This window comes from Aquila chrysaetos, chromosome 11, assembly GCF_900496995.4.
Source record: "Aquila chrysaetos chrysaetos chromosome 11, bAquChr1.4, whole genome shotgun sequence".
NCBI classification, from domain to species: domain Eukaryota; kingdom Metazoa; phylum Chordata; class Aves; order Accipitriformes; family Accipitridae; genus Aquila; species Aquila chrysaetos.
Genome location: NC_044014.1, coordinates 23,316,575 through 23,329,763, shown reverse-complemented (window position 1 = coordinate 23,329,763; position 13,189 = coordinate 23,316,575). Strand labels below are relative to the sequence as shown.

General features: G+C 48.0%; 1 protein-coding gene across 4 annotated transcripts in view; it reads right to left on the bottom strand.

Moving 5' to 3' along the window:
- The window catches only part of HELLS (helicase, lymphoid specific), a 71,343-nt gene that overhangs the window by 31,524 nt on the left and 26,630 nt on the right, over positions 1–13,189 (bottom strand). The window lies entirely within an intron of this gene.

The following is a 13,189-nucleotide window of genomic DNA, read 5'->3' as shown; positions in this document are numbered from 1 at the left end:
GCTTTGCATGTGCTGCACAGCAACCCACAGAGGTGCGGGCTCAGAGACAGTCCTTGCCTACGTTTGAACATGCCAACTCCCTGCTTCTCCTCATGGTCAGAGTCAACTCCAACCAGGAATGATTACATTTTTGAGTGTCACATGAGACAATGACATCTAAGTCATGCTAAAGGAAAACTCTTGTGAAATTTTTGCTGGCAGGCAAAGGGGGAACACAAACATCTGTGAGCTCAATGTACCAAACATGCATATTGAGATCTTACTACAGGTTGAGAGTACAGAGTGGGGAGACATGTATGTACAGGCAAACCCCAGCACTGATGACGTGAGAGTGGTCCAAACACCACGATATTCACAAACCTCTGTCCATGGGTAGTAAATCAGCTCCTTCTTTTGTGGCTTTTGATCACTGTGATTCAGCCACATTGCATGACAGCTGGTTTGCATGAGATGATCATCTTGTGTTTTTGTAACTCCTTCAGAACTGGGCTAGCTACAAGCTTTATCATCAGGCAAATGTTCTTTACCCATTTAATTGTCATTACAAATATCAGGAAATGCTGTGTCATCAGCAAGACCATGGTTTAATGCCAGCAGTAAGGAGCACCAGATTCCCGTTCACATCACCTTCTTGAAGGGCTCTTGAACCACAGCCATGGTGGAAAGGGACCTGTCAGTGCCATTAAGAACCTTTTCCCAGGGCTTAGTCAACATGTCCTTTACTAGGCTTAGATTGTCTTCAGGGGGATCTACTTTGTACATGGTTTGTCTGCAATTGTACTTACTAATGTGATTTATTTATGTTTTGTAACACAGGACCCAAAATTCACTTAGTTCACGGTATGCAGACAGTAAAGGGAAGTTACTATCTCATTTGAAATCCCGTTCCTTCTGATTCCTCCATACTCAGTTTTTTGATGACTCAGAAGGGACTTCCGCCCTGCAAGAGCATATTGATCTCCAGCAACAGGCAGCAATATACACAAACCCAGAGTCTCCAGCCTGGTAAGTCCAGCGTGTGCCAGAACTGTGGGATCAGGCAGCCACAAATGGCTCCCTGCAACCTGGGTGGGGTGGAGAGCCCAGCCTGTAATGCATGCTTTTAGCATATCTGCTGAGAAGTGAAACTCCCTTCCCTCACACTCACCACAGAACAAAGGTATTTTGGATCCTACAAAAGGCATGCCAAAAATCAAATTTCTTTCCAGCAATAAAGAGAATGAGGAATGTGTGTAGCTGGTCTGTTGGGCGCAAAGGGGGAGATGATTAATCACCGGTGAGGGAGGATGACTGTAGATGGCAAGTCAGCATCTCTGGGTATTTTGTTTTTCCTCCCCTCATCCCTTTCTCCTTTTAAAATGAATTTTAAGAGATTGTTTACAGTAGAGTCCCCTCTGCATGCTTTGGCATCTTGTCTGAAGTCAGCAAGTCCCATCCTTTCTGCCAGCATTCAGGAAACACTGGTCTAGAAGACAGAGCCTTCCTTGAAGACAAACCAAGGAGTGCAGTGGTTCAGAAGCAGCTGTAGGTGAGGCCTTGGAGAGGCGCTGAGATGGCCAGCAAAACATCCAGGGGTAACTGGAGGGAATCCCAGCCTCAGTCAACCCACTGAGTATTTTGCCATGTCAGCGCATATCCTCTTGTCACCAAATTTCTGTCAAAATTCCCAGGATTTCACCCGAGATTTTCTGCACCTCTAGAATCTGCTGTTCATGAAGCTTCTGCTGTGATCCAGACTGCACAGTCCAAGAATGAATGAGTCAACATAAGGGATGAGCAGAAGACAAGCCATGATAAGTGGTAGCCTAGTGATGCTCTTCTTTTTTAACTCCCAAGTCACAGAAAGCATTACGGTACAGACTACACGTGGAAACAACACAGGATAAGCTACAGGTCCTGTGCTGGTCGAGATCTTGCACTTGGATTTAAATGTAAAACTGGAGTTTTCATGCAACTACAGTCATTAAGGGTCATGTAGTATTCACTGAATAATAGAGATGCTAATATTTGCTCCTAGACAAAATTCTCAGAGCAGTTCCTGCCCTACAGTTTCAGCTGGATACACCATTTTCCACTTTGTCTCAAACTCTTGACTGGGAGTGAGGCATTTCCTTTAATGCTGTTACACTGAGACCAAGATCTATCTCATTTATAAAGTATTCCAGATTCACAGAGAATGGGAAGTGCTATAAAGGGGTGAAAGTGCAGCTTTCCCCTCTTTCTTTTAGGTAAGAGAAGAGGAAAACCCCACCAAGCTTCTCTCAGAAGATTTTATGCTGTGGTCTTGATCCTGAAAAGGCAGAAATACTAACAAAGCCAGTGGTTTTCATCCAAGGAAAGGTTTTTTGGTGACTTTGATAAAAAGTCTATCTACAGCTGTCTTTCTGGTACAAACCCGCTCTTTAACCTTAGTGCTGGGTACAGAAGTAGAGCTCCCACATGGACCTATAGATGCATCTAATTAATACAGGCCTCGGAGAAGAGAGTGGTGCTAGGTAGGAGATGGTCCACTACAGATCAAGTGACCTCACCCTCTGTGGGGCACGCCTGTAGCATCCTAGGGTGTTGTGCAATGTAACACAGGTACTGTGGGGCTAGCACTGACCTTTCTCTTTTCCTGAAACACTAAACGTTGGCCCTAGGACCTAAGCAGGAATCACCAGGAACTGTGAAAAATTGGGATGCTACTGTGCAAGTCATACGAGTGCAGCTCATCGGTCACTACAGTACTCTGCTCACGTGGAAACAACCCAGGATCAGTAAATTGGGCTTACAGCAAAAAGCCAAAGAAATCTGAGCATTGTGGACTGACATAATTAGGTGCCAGACAGGAGGGCTCAGGACATATTGTACAGACTATTTGTAAAGACACGTTCCTGGCGTTCTGAGTCCATAAATAATGTTTGTGAAAAGGTATTAGGTGCCTTCCCCAAGGGCTGCCAGAAAAAAGGAATAAGCAGACCAGAAGGAGCTTAGGCACATTCCAGTTTGGGGAGGAGAAAGAGGCTGCAAAGACATCTCTAGCAGACTTATTACAGTACCTTTATGATATGTTTGCCTTTTCTTACCCAGAGGGCAGGGGTGGGGGAAATATGATTCCTCGCTCTGACAACAGTGGAGATCGAATGCTGTATCTGTATGGACAGCACTCTCTTCTGTTGGAGCCACTCCTGCAAAGGTGTCTTGAGCCAGACTGACAGCAGCCAGAGGGGTTCTGGCAGCTGCTCATATCCCAGGGAAGTGGCAGGTATACGAACCGATCACATCAAACTTGGGAGAAAGTGGGGGGAATGAGGAAAGTGTTTGGATCTGTGTAAACAAATCTTCTCTTGCTCCTTTCTTATTTACAAGGTTGATCCAGGGCAAAGCGTCACCTCTTCAACCCAAACAAAGCAGCACCATGCAGGGAGCACCACAAGTCTGCCAATGTCCTCGCTGTGATCCTGCAGGGGCCTTGAAGCACTCACAGTAAAAAGAAATGGATCGCGATGATAAAAGAGAGTTATCTTCGCTTTATCATCATGTGCTCAGTAAACTCCCATGAAAACTTAGCAAATTCCCCCTGCTGCTTCCCCAAATGCCTGTGCCTCAGGCCCAAACTCAGCTACCCCTTTAATCCTGTGCAGGAGATCTAAGATCAAAGTTGGTGGGACTTTGTTTCATCGCAGCTATTCCCAGCGCCATCCCTGGAATTCAGACAGCTGCTGGTTTTCATTCCTCAGCCATGGGGTAGCCAGATCTGACACTTCAGTGTTAACCCCTGGGTTTGGCACGAATTATGAACTGGAGTCTGTCTCCTGAAAACTCCCCTGCTCTGCGGAAGATAACTCACCTTCACTATGGTACCCTGTGGGGATAAATTGTTCACTGGTGTTTGCCCCATGGGTACCAACATTTCAGTGGCAAAGGAAGTGATCCCTATGCATTCTGGGATCTTCTGAGATGGAAGGTGATCTATAACTGTCTATTATATTATCCCCAGGAGAGGGGGAAGAGAATTGAAAACATCAAACATTTACTGGAAAAAACAAGACCAGCCCTGTATTTAATCAAAACATTTTGTTTTGTTCCATTTGTAATTATTTCCATCCAATGGACAAATATTTTAGCAATGAAAATGACAGTTCCCTTCCATGGGCAAACAAAATAAGAAGTCATGTCAGTTCCCGTACAATGCCACAGCGAAGGTGACATATTTTTAATGCTGTGTTGAAATTTTCTTTACTTGTATTCCAGTAATACTGAAAGCATCAATTTAGGTTTAACGATCTATTGTGTTCAGTGCTGGAGGGTTTTGTTAGGGTGGTCATGGGAAAACCAAAGATTTGCGGGGAAAGAAGCTGAAGTGACACTTAATTTCCCCTGAAACCCGTGAGAACATGAATATGAACATTGAATATGTTCACAAGACTGACTGAGGCAGAGGCTCCTAGCAGATGAAGGCCAACCTGAGAGCCCAGGGAGCTATAGCCATTGCCAGCTATGCTGGTACCTTGCATTTCTTATTGGAAACTCTAGTTTTCACCTGCTGGAAAGAGGTAAATGGGAAAAAAAAAAAATCCCCATTCCTGTACAGGACTTGCTCTTACACTCAAACGACCGTCACAAAATTGAGGCAATGAATTGCAGGTAGCTTGGTTTTAGTTTATTGAGACCTCATGCCAGCCAAAGGCTTTCTGTATGTTTGCTTTAATTATCATGGGTCCCTAAAGAGGGTAACAGTTTATGCAGGTTTCCTACAATGCCTGACTCCTCTCCTTTCACTGTGCCTCAGGTACCTGAACTTTGTATTCCCCACAGAAAAGTGGAAACAACCATAGAGACTTCAGCTGCAAAACTCATTGAGATCTACTGGTAAAACACCAGTAGAAACACATTGCCACTTCCATATGCTGGGATTTTTTTTCCCACAGCTCTCAGACAGTCACCAGCAACCACAGTTGCACTTGCCTGCCTGGAACAGGCCAACCATTTTCTCTTTAATACCGGCTGACTTCAGTGCCCAACTGAAAAGGGTGAAAAGGGAGATGTAATTCATGGACATCACTACTTACTTTTAAGCGATTTTTCACCCAAGAACATCACGCTGGTTTCTGCACTGTCTTGGTGTAAATCCTGCTTCCTGGGACTATCTCTGCACCTCGCCCATCCAACTCAACAGGTATATTTTCATGCCCTCTAGCAACAGATACTCTGCGGAGGAGACAGCGTCTGCCAAGTGCGGTTTAATACTAATTAATGCAGGCTCCTCGCCATTTTCTCCTCCAACTCAAAACAACAGCACACCAATCACACATCTTTTTCACCGGCACATCATCTGACTACAAGATCAAAATATCCCACTGAGATCCAGCAGCATGGCCCTTTGCTGCAGCACAAACAGAATTCAGCTGCTTGCCTCTCAGACAGGTGCGACATCTGGGGACCCACCTGACATTGACTTAAACCCTTGTTAGTGCATTTTGCAGCAGAGAGCATGGCTAGTGTGTGTGACGGTGGGAAAGCAGCACCTGGTTTGGGGAAAAGGAGGACAGTTTTGAAGAGGTAGAGGTTGCCCAAGATGTGCCCGCTCAATATAGGGAAAGCCACTTGGGAAGAAACACTGGAAAGATCAGTAGGCCTGTCTGCTGGCTTGCTGGTGGGATGGAGTGAGAACAGGGATGTAACGCTCCCTCTTGCAGGAGGCCAGCACCCCAATAGCAAGGGAGGGAGGACTAGTCCTTTTTTTTGTGAGGGGAAAGCAGGGTGGCCACAGCACACATGGTAGGCCAGTTCTTCACCAAAATACCAGGATGAAATCACAACTTTTATCTGAGATATTTAGACCTGCTGGTACCAAACCTCACGTTACTCATCGAGAGCTCCACCTCGTCCTCCCTTTGGGTACTGCTGACATTGCGAAATCTTTTCCTCACCACAATTCTTTCCACATAGTATTTTCTGTGCCAGCAGTGAAGTCTGGTCTGCTCTGGGTGGCCAGGAAATCTCCAGAGCACCATCCTTCTAGTGCTTTCAGCTAAACGTATGATGGCTTGCAAGAAACTGAGAGTTAGAACTGATCAATGATCCAAAGAGTTTAGGATCTATGCCAAAGAATCCCCTAAAAAAAAAAATCACAGTTGGGTGCTAACTAGAGCTGTCTAGCCTGTCTAGCTTTTTCCATCTTATATCCCACTGTCTTCCTCCACCCACAGCTTTAAAGATTCCCTCTGTTTCTCCTAGAGCTTTCTCAAAGTGTTTGTGAGCTACCCAATCCAAATTTGAGCTAAATTTCTGTGAAGGTGTTCAGATATAGGGCTTGGGTTATGTTCATACCTCAAAATTGTCAGATAATTAGCTCGCATGTGTGGGGTTAGCAAGTGAGTTACAGACTCACTTGTACATTTGCATCACTATGGATTTTCTCTAATTGTCTCTTTTTCTGAATTCTAACAGTTGTGAGCCATTGCAGGCATGAATTTATATAGCCAGAAAGGTTAAATATAAATATATCAATCTATTGGCCACCAAGAGAGACTAGCATATGAAGAGAGAGGCCAGGGAGGTTCAGAGTTAAGGAATATTTCTATTTCAAGTGGACAAACACGTAATGCTACCTACAAGGCTTGCTGATAAGAATGTGCAGACACTTGGGTTAGCGCTGGAGCCAGAAACGTTACACTAGATCTGACGGGGAGTGGCGGTGCACTGCTGCGGCTGCTCTGCCTTCAGCATCGAGCAGCACTGCGGCTGCACAGCGCAGCTCAGCAGCTTCCCAGGGCTGGCAGTGTAACCACTTGCCATCCCCCGAGCATTTTTCTGTGTTGTGGAACACACTGGTCCACCTTTTCAAAAAGAGCTCTCTGTTAAAAAAAACCTCTAAGGTATGACCCCGCGGACCTGTACTCTCTTCACAGGAACATCCACAGCAACTTACGGATTTCCACCGACTTTCATCTTTGCTTGGGCCAAGTCATCTACAAACACAACGACAATGACAACAAAGGCTTGCTATTTCTGAGGTTGCTGGTGGCCAGGATGAGTGGCTGCTGGCAGCACACTGTCCCCTGTGCCTGCTGTCAAGGTTGGCTGAAGGGACACTGGTCAGGGTATCTGCTTCAGCCATGAGAGGAACGGGGACACCCCTCAGTACAGCAGTTCCCTGGTGTTTCAGCTGAGGCACCCAAACCTCCCTCCAGTATAGGGAAACTGGGAGACAGTAGAAAGGGGCACTCCTGGCATCCCCACACCCCTTCCTTTCCCCTGCTCGTTCCTTCCCTCACCGAATCCTCCCCCGGCCTTATCACATTCCCTCCATTCCTCTCATCGCCCTCTGAGCTTGCCTCTGAAACACTGAGCCTGTGCTGCTGCACCCCACCGGCTTCCAGATCCCCTTGCTCATACCTGTGGCATGGGGTTCCTGGCTGCTGCAATGACAGGGGTGGGGAAGCCCTGGCCTCCTACTTGTCTTCATCTCCCACAGCTCTGAAAAATATATATACATTCTCTATCCACCTCCGCTATGCACAGCACCACATAAAAACCCCTTCTTCTTGATGCTATCTATTTACCATAACTCAGTTTCCATAAACCCTCCTCCATTTATTCGTCACTGGAGCACTCTTATCTTATCTTGCAAACTTGAGTTGACATCAGGCAGTTTGGTGTTTATATGAAAAAAGGGTTTGGCTTTTAAAACAGTTCAGCAGCCACAAACAGAGCTAGATCTTCAGAACAGCTTAGCCTGCATTTTTGGGCACTAAAATGAGCAGCCAGCTCTTCCCAGAGGGCTTTCTGTAATGGTGTGCTTTGAAAACATGACTTTAAATATCCCTGAAACAATTAGATGTGGAGCCTTTGCTGAAAAATCAGACTCTAGCTCGGTGCCTCCCTGGCAGCCAAGCTTACCTGAAATCTGCTCTGCAGCCCTTTGCAGCCCTTCCCTTGTTTTCTGCTGCCTTCTCAGCCTGCATGAATGCAGGTTATCGGGGCAAGGGTAAATCTGGCCCCCACCTACTGCTGATTTTGACAGGCTGGAACTTGACTGATCCAATTTGCAAACTTGAGACAATATTTAATTGTGTCTTTGCCTGTTCCTTCACATTAAAACTAACTCGGGAGCAAGCAAATTGTACTGTTGGACTGCAAATCACCGCGATTCAAAGCTGGGTCATCTGGAGGTCAGTATTTGCTCTTACTCTGTTTTTTTTGTTGGTTAAGAACACTGGCAGGAACTCCGTGGAAGGCACCAAAGAAAGCTCTCCTTACACAAATCCACTAAAAATACATATCCCCATTATTTTTACCTGGCATGGAAATCTGTATGTCAGTTCAATCATATTGGCTTTCAATGAAGGATCATTGCGCAGTGACTGTTTTGGTGTACAACAGTTTGGTGACATCTGTCCTCCATCCTGTGAGTCGCAGAGCACCGCAGAGTCATGAAGTGATATATCACAAGCCTCCTGTTATTTCAGGATACGGAAGTATCTCTCAAGTGCTGCATATAGACTACGGATTCATCATGAGCCAACCTGGAAATTTCAGTCTGAACAGCAGTCTTAAATTAGTAAGTGCAGGGAAATCTGCAGTAAAACAGCAGACTGTCTCCATTCATCCCACACTAAACAAGCATACAAAGAGCAGTTTTATAGATAAAAGCACAAGTAGCACTGCTAAGATAAAAGTCACAAAGGTCGTGGTCCCAACCCCTGAAAGTCCTTGGCAGTATTTCATTTTCTTTGGTGGGCTTAGATCACACCTGAACAGAGGGGATATGAACATATCACTGGCATTTCCTATCTGGACCTGGAAAAGCCCTGTTTTGGGGTTACTTTGGAGGGAAAAAAATGTCTCTTGATGATGAACTCGCTTTTGTTACTTTGGACAGCCATGGTCACTTATTGTTCATAGAAACACATGTTTTAATACAGACGCACAACTTTAATGCCCAGGCAGCTTTACAAATGAGAATGGTTTTACCTCCTTTTTTCAGGTAGAGAGATGAAAAGCGCAGAGCACTGAACCAACGTGTTGAGGAGGCAGAGCCCCTCAATGCTGGTGTCAAATCTGAGCTCCTGTGCCCTTTCCAATGTGTGAAGGGGGTGCCAGATGTGGGGCCAAGCAGCAGCATGCACCTGCTGCTGCACACAGTCATGTACGCAGACCATGGCGTAAGGTCCACAGTCACGTTACCAACTTCAGTTCACAAACAGTGGAGCCAGATATATCCTCCGGGATGTCCAGAGGAAATACACACCCAAAGAACTGGGTTGTACACAAATGAAAGAGCATTGATTTGGCTTCAGCAAGAGATTTTTTAAATAGCAGGTTTGCAGAAACAGATGCTATTTGTAAAGTATGTCCTGGGGTTATCCAGACAGGTCCTTGACTACTGAACACTATCTGTTCATCAAGAACAGTTGTTTTCAACATTTTTCAGCCTGGGAAGCCCCTGTATACTTTTCCAGTGGAGGTTAGGTCTCGTGCAGCATATTTAAAGCTACTCACAGTCGGCCTGCTTTCCTCAGTTAATTCTCCCGAATACCAAAACAGCCATATCCACAGGAACTGGCAACCACTGCTCTAGGATAATCTTACAGTATCTTCCTTAGTGAGAGCCCATGTGGCAACTCTCAGTGGTCCTGTTGCATCCAGGGACAAGGGAGCTCCATCATTTCACTGGATGGGGCAAATCACCTCATTCCTGAACCCAGGCTCACGTACTGCATGCCAACAGTCCTCGGTTCCCAGTTTTTTTGTAGGAGGTGTACAACAATGTATACCCCCTCCAAGCAGAAAACAGTAAATTCTGTAATCAAACTGTGAAAGCATAATTATGAGTACGATTAAGGTGAAATATAGGTCTATTGAAGTTGGTGGGAGTTTTATTATTAACTAAAGTTTCACCTCTGTGTTTCGGGTGGATAGCTACCCTGTTCAAGCAAAGAAGCCATTATTTAATCAAAATGACATTTATAATGCAATGACACTATCATATTCAAACCTTCAAGACATGTTTACTTTAATCAGTTCTAATTAAACTGCTACACAAGAAAAATATTTAGTTCTACTGATGTGTGCACATATATTCAGGAGAAAGCAATGCAAATTGCGCAGGATGTCATCTAACCCTTCTGTTGCACTCCACTGAAACACATTTCTCTAAACTGAGAGCAAGCATTTCCAAACTAAAGCAATTGCAGCATTTACAACAATGCAGCATTTACAACAAGGTAAATGAGGCAGACATTGCCAAATCCTCACCTCTGTTAATTGCAAGGTTTAAGCAGCACTTTCACAGCCTCTGGGATTCTCCAGGGATAAAAAGCAAAGAAACAAATAGGCTGCGGGATGCCCTGGATGCTCTCGCTCCCCAGCTCTGGCCCAGGACACGGTGTTGGCACGTACCCGGCAGATCCTACCCAGCCTGTCTGCCTCGCAGCAGCAGACCGAACAAGGGTGCAGGGTACCCGTTGTTCTGCACTGGGCTGAGTTGTGATGGGGATAAAGAAACAGGCCAAGCCCAGGCGTGGCTGGAGCTTTGCAGGGCTGCAAACACCTCGGAGGGTGGAAAGGGAGACCTGGGTCAACACCACCGCTCTTCTGAGTTCCTCCTCTTCACCTTTTCACCTGATTTCAGGGTAGGAAACTCCCCAACCCTTCCCTCACGCCCTCTGATCTTTACTGTCATGGCCCCCTGGATTCCCAATCTCCTCGCGACAAAGCAGAGCATGAAACTATGCAGCACTTCCAGCATGCTCAGCCAGGGCTTTGCGGAGGGGAAGAGCTCCTGCTGCCGTGCACCCAGCCCTGCTGCGCTATGCTGCCGTGCTGTGACCCTCGCCTTGCCCTGCCCCATCGCTTTATTTTCAGGCCAGCGCATGCACACACAGATGTGAGGCTGGAGACAGTGCCACTCACTCAGTGCCACTCACTCCTGTGGGATGGCCTTTGTGAAAGGACCTATGGGAGCAGGGACAAAGCCTGGCCAAGGTCTGGTGGTTGCTGTGAGCTGGACGGATAGCAGAGCCCAGGCTCACTGCTGGGCACAGGCTCACAGCCCCCAGGGAGGCCAGGAGCCAGCAGCAGGCACAGCTCCTCAAGGCAGAGACCTTCACACGCCTTCTGCTCCTGGGGCCGTGATGCCCTAAAACTCCCCATCCATCTGTTCTGGCATTACCTGTGAGGCAGTGAGAGGAGGACAAGGCTGGCACTGAGGCAGTGAGAGGAGGACAAGGCTGGCACTGAGGCAGCTCCCACAACAGCAGGGCTCTGGTGAGGGGTGCTGCCCACTGCTTGGCACGAAGCGGGGAGATGCCGGTAGATAAACTGGGACAGGAGAGTGCCCCAGTGCTCCTCACAGTAACCCCATGGCACCTATCAGGACTGTCCCACAGAAAGACTGAGCTGAGGGCTGCTGAGCTGGAGGAGATGCTGCCCTCCATCACGAAGATAAATTAAAGGATCATAGAAATAAAGACAGTGCAGCAAAAGTGGGCTCTGCCCTCCACCCCTGGAGGAGGGCGATGGCCCCTGGCAGAGCCCAGGAGCAGAGTGCCCCTGGCTGTGACTTGGCCTTTGTTGGGGCCACTGAAGCAGACCCCTGGCACCCCCAGGACACCGAGGTCCCAACAGAAAAACAAGGCACCTCTCTCTCTGACCCAGCTCAGCCTCCGCCTATCCTTCCTTCCCAAGGGGTTGCTGCTGCTCCTCAAGCACCTCTGCTGCTTCTCCTGCCCCTCACCAGCTCCCCGTTATCACTCGCCTCCAATCCTCCACTCGCACCCGGCTGCCCCACCGGTGCGTGTGGCCCCAAGGTGCCCACCATCGCTCTGCTGCCCATCCCATCCCAAGCCAGGCACCCTTCTCTTCTGGCTGAGCCTCAGCACCTGCCAACTCAGACACCCAACCCAAAACCACCGGCAGAGAGGGTGCAGGTGTGCTGGGGGGACGAAGAGCTGATGGGGACCCCGCTGTGCCCACATGCCAGCAGCCAGCCTGCAGCATCTCAGGAGGAAAACAGAGGGTTTGGGTTGTGCCATGAGCCAGAAAGCAGCCAGCACAGCGCAGCGCAGCTCACCCTGCCTTTGGAGGGTGTTGACGAGGTATGCCAGCTTGTCCCTTGGCTGAGAAAGGTGTGGACCCTCAGGGCAGGTAATCCACAGGAAAGCGGAGGGGGACTGTGCTGGCTCCAGAGAGTTAGAGAGCAGCAACCTGAGTTTAAGCACTTGTTGCAAGAGCTTTTGAAGTCAAAGGTCCCTTCAGCCCAACTCAGTGAGCACAAAGGTGTTTCCATCGTGCACACAAGGCAGTGATGTGCATGGCAAGCCACTGGCCCCGGCTCCCTGGGGCAGAGTGCTGGGCAGCTGCTTCCCACCTGGCTCACTAGGGCTCCTTTCACAGCAGGAAGGAGCGGGGACCACGTACCTGCTTCCGGATCCAAAACACACCTGGCGTTTGAGCCTTCTCTGCTCTGGAAAGGCTGGTGGACATACCAGCAAGCAGAACTGGGGCAGTAGGTGCTGAGCGGGGTGGCAGCTTTCTCCCTGCTCTGTGGTTAGGGAATTGCTCGGGACAGTAGCATCCATGAGAGAGGCAGAGAAGATGCAGAGTGGCTTTGCTTGTACAGACAGGCTTTGCTCCTTTTGAGTACTTAGCGCATTTATCAGATTCCCTGAGGAAGCAGCAAAAAGTGCAATGTATCTAGACTAAGACAAGTGTCTGGAGCAAACCACAAGATTCTCAGGGGTTAACACATTACTGCTAACAGACTCGAGAGCTGCTCGCTACCCCAGCAAGCTATTTTTTGCACTGTAAGGGCATTGCAGTAAAACAGCTTCCTCTTCTGTGACCCCAAACCTTCACCTGGACAAGCTGTACACATCCAGGCCACTGCCAAGTTAGCAGGAGAACTGTTTCATAGGAAACCGAAGTCTTCTGGAAACTTCCATTTACAGGAACACAAATATCATGCATTTCCTCTTCGAATGGCCCCCCTCTTTTTTTTTTTTTTCCCCTCGACCTGGCTTTTGTGTGAGGGGCTGCTGCCTGAGGCAGCGTGGGCTCCCCCCTTGCCACGCATGCAGTCACACTGCCCGGCACAGGGCTCTGCAAGGCACCAGCCCTGTGGCACCAGGGTACCCCCGGGGCAGCACTGCACACCCTCGTGCAGGAGGTGCTGCCAGTTCTCGCGTAAATTAGATCAATA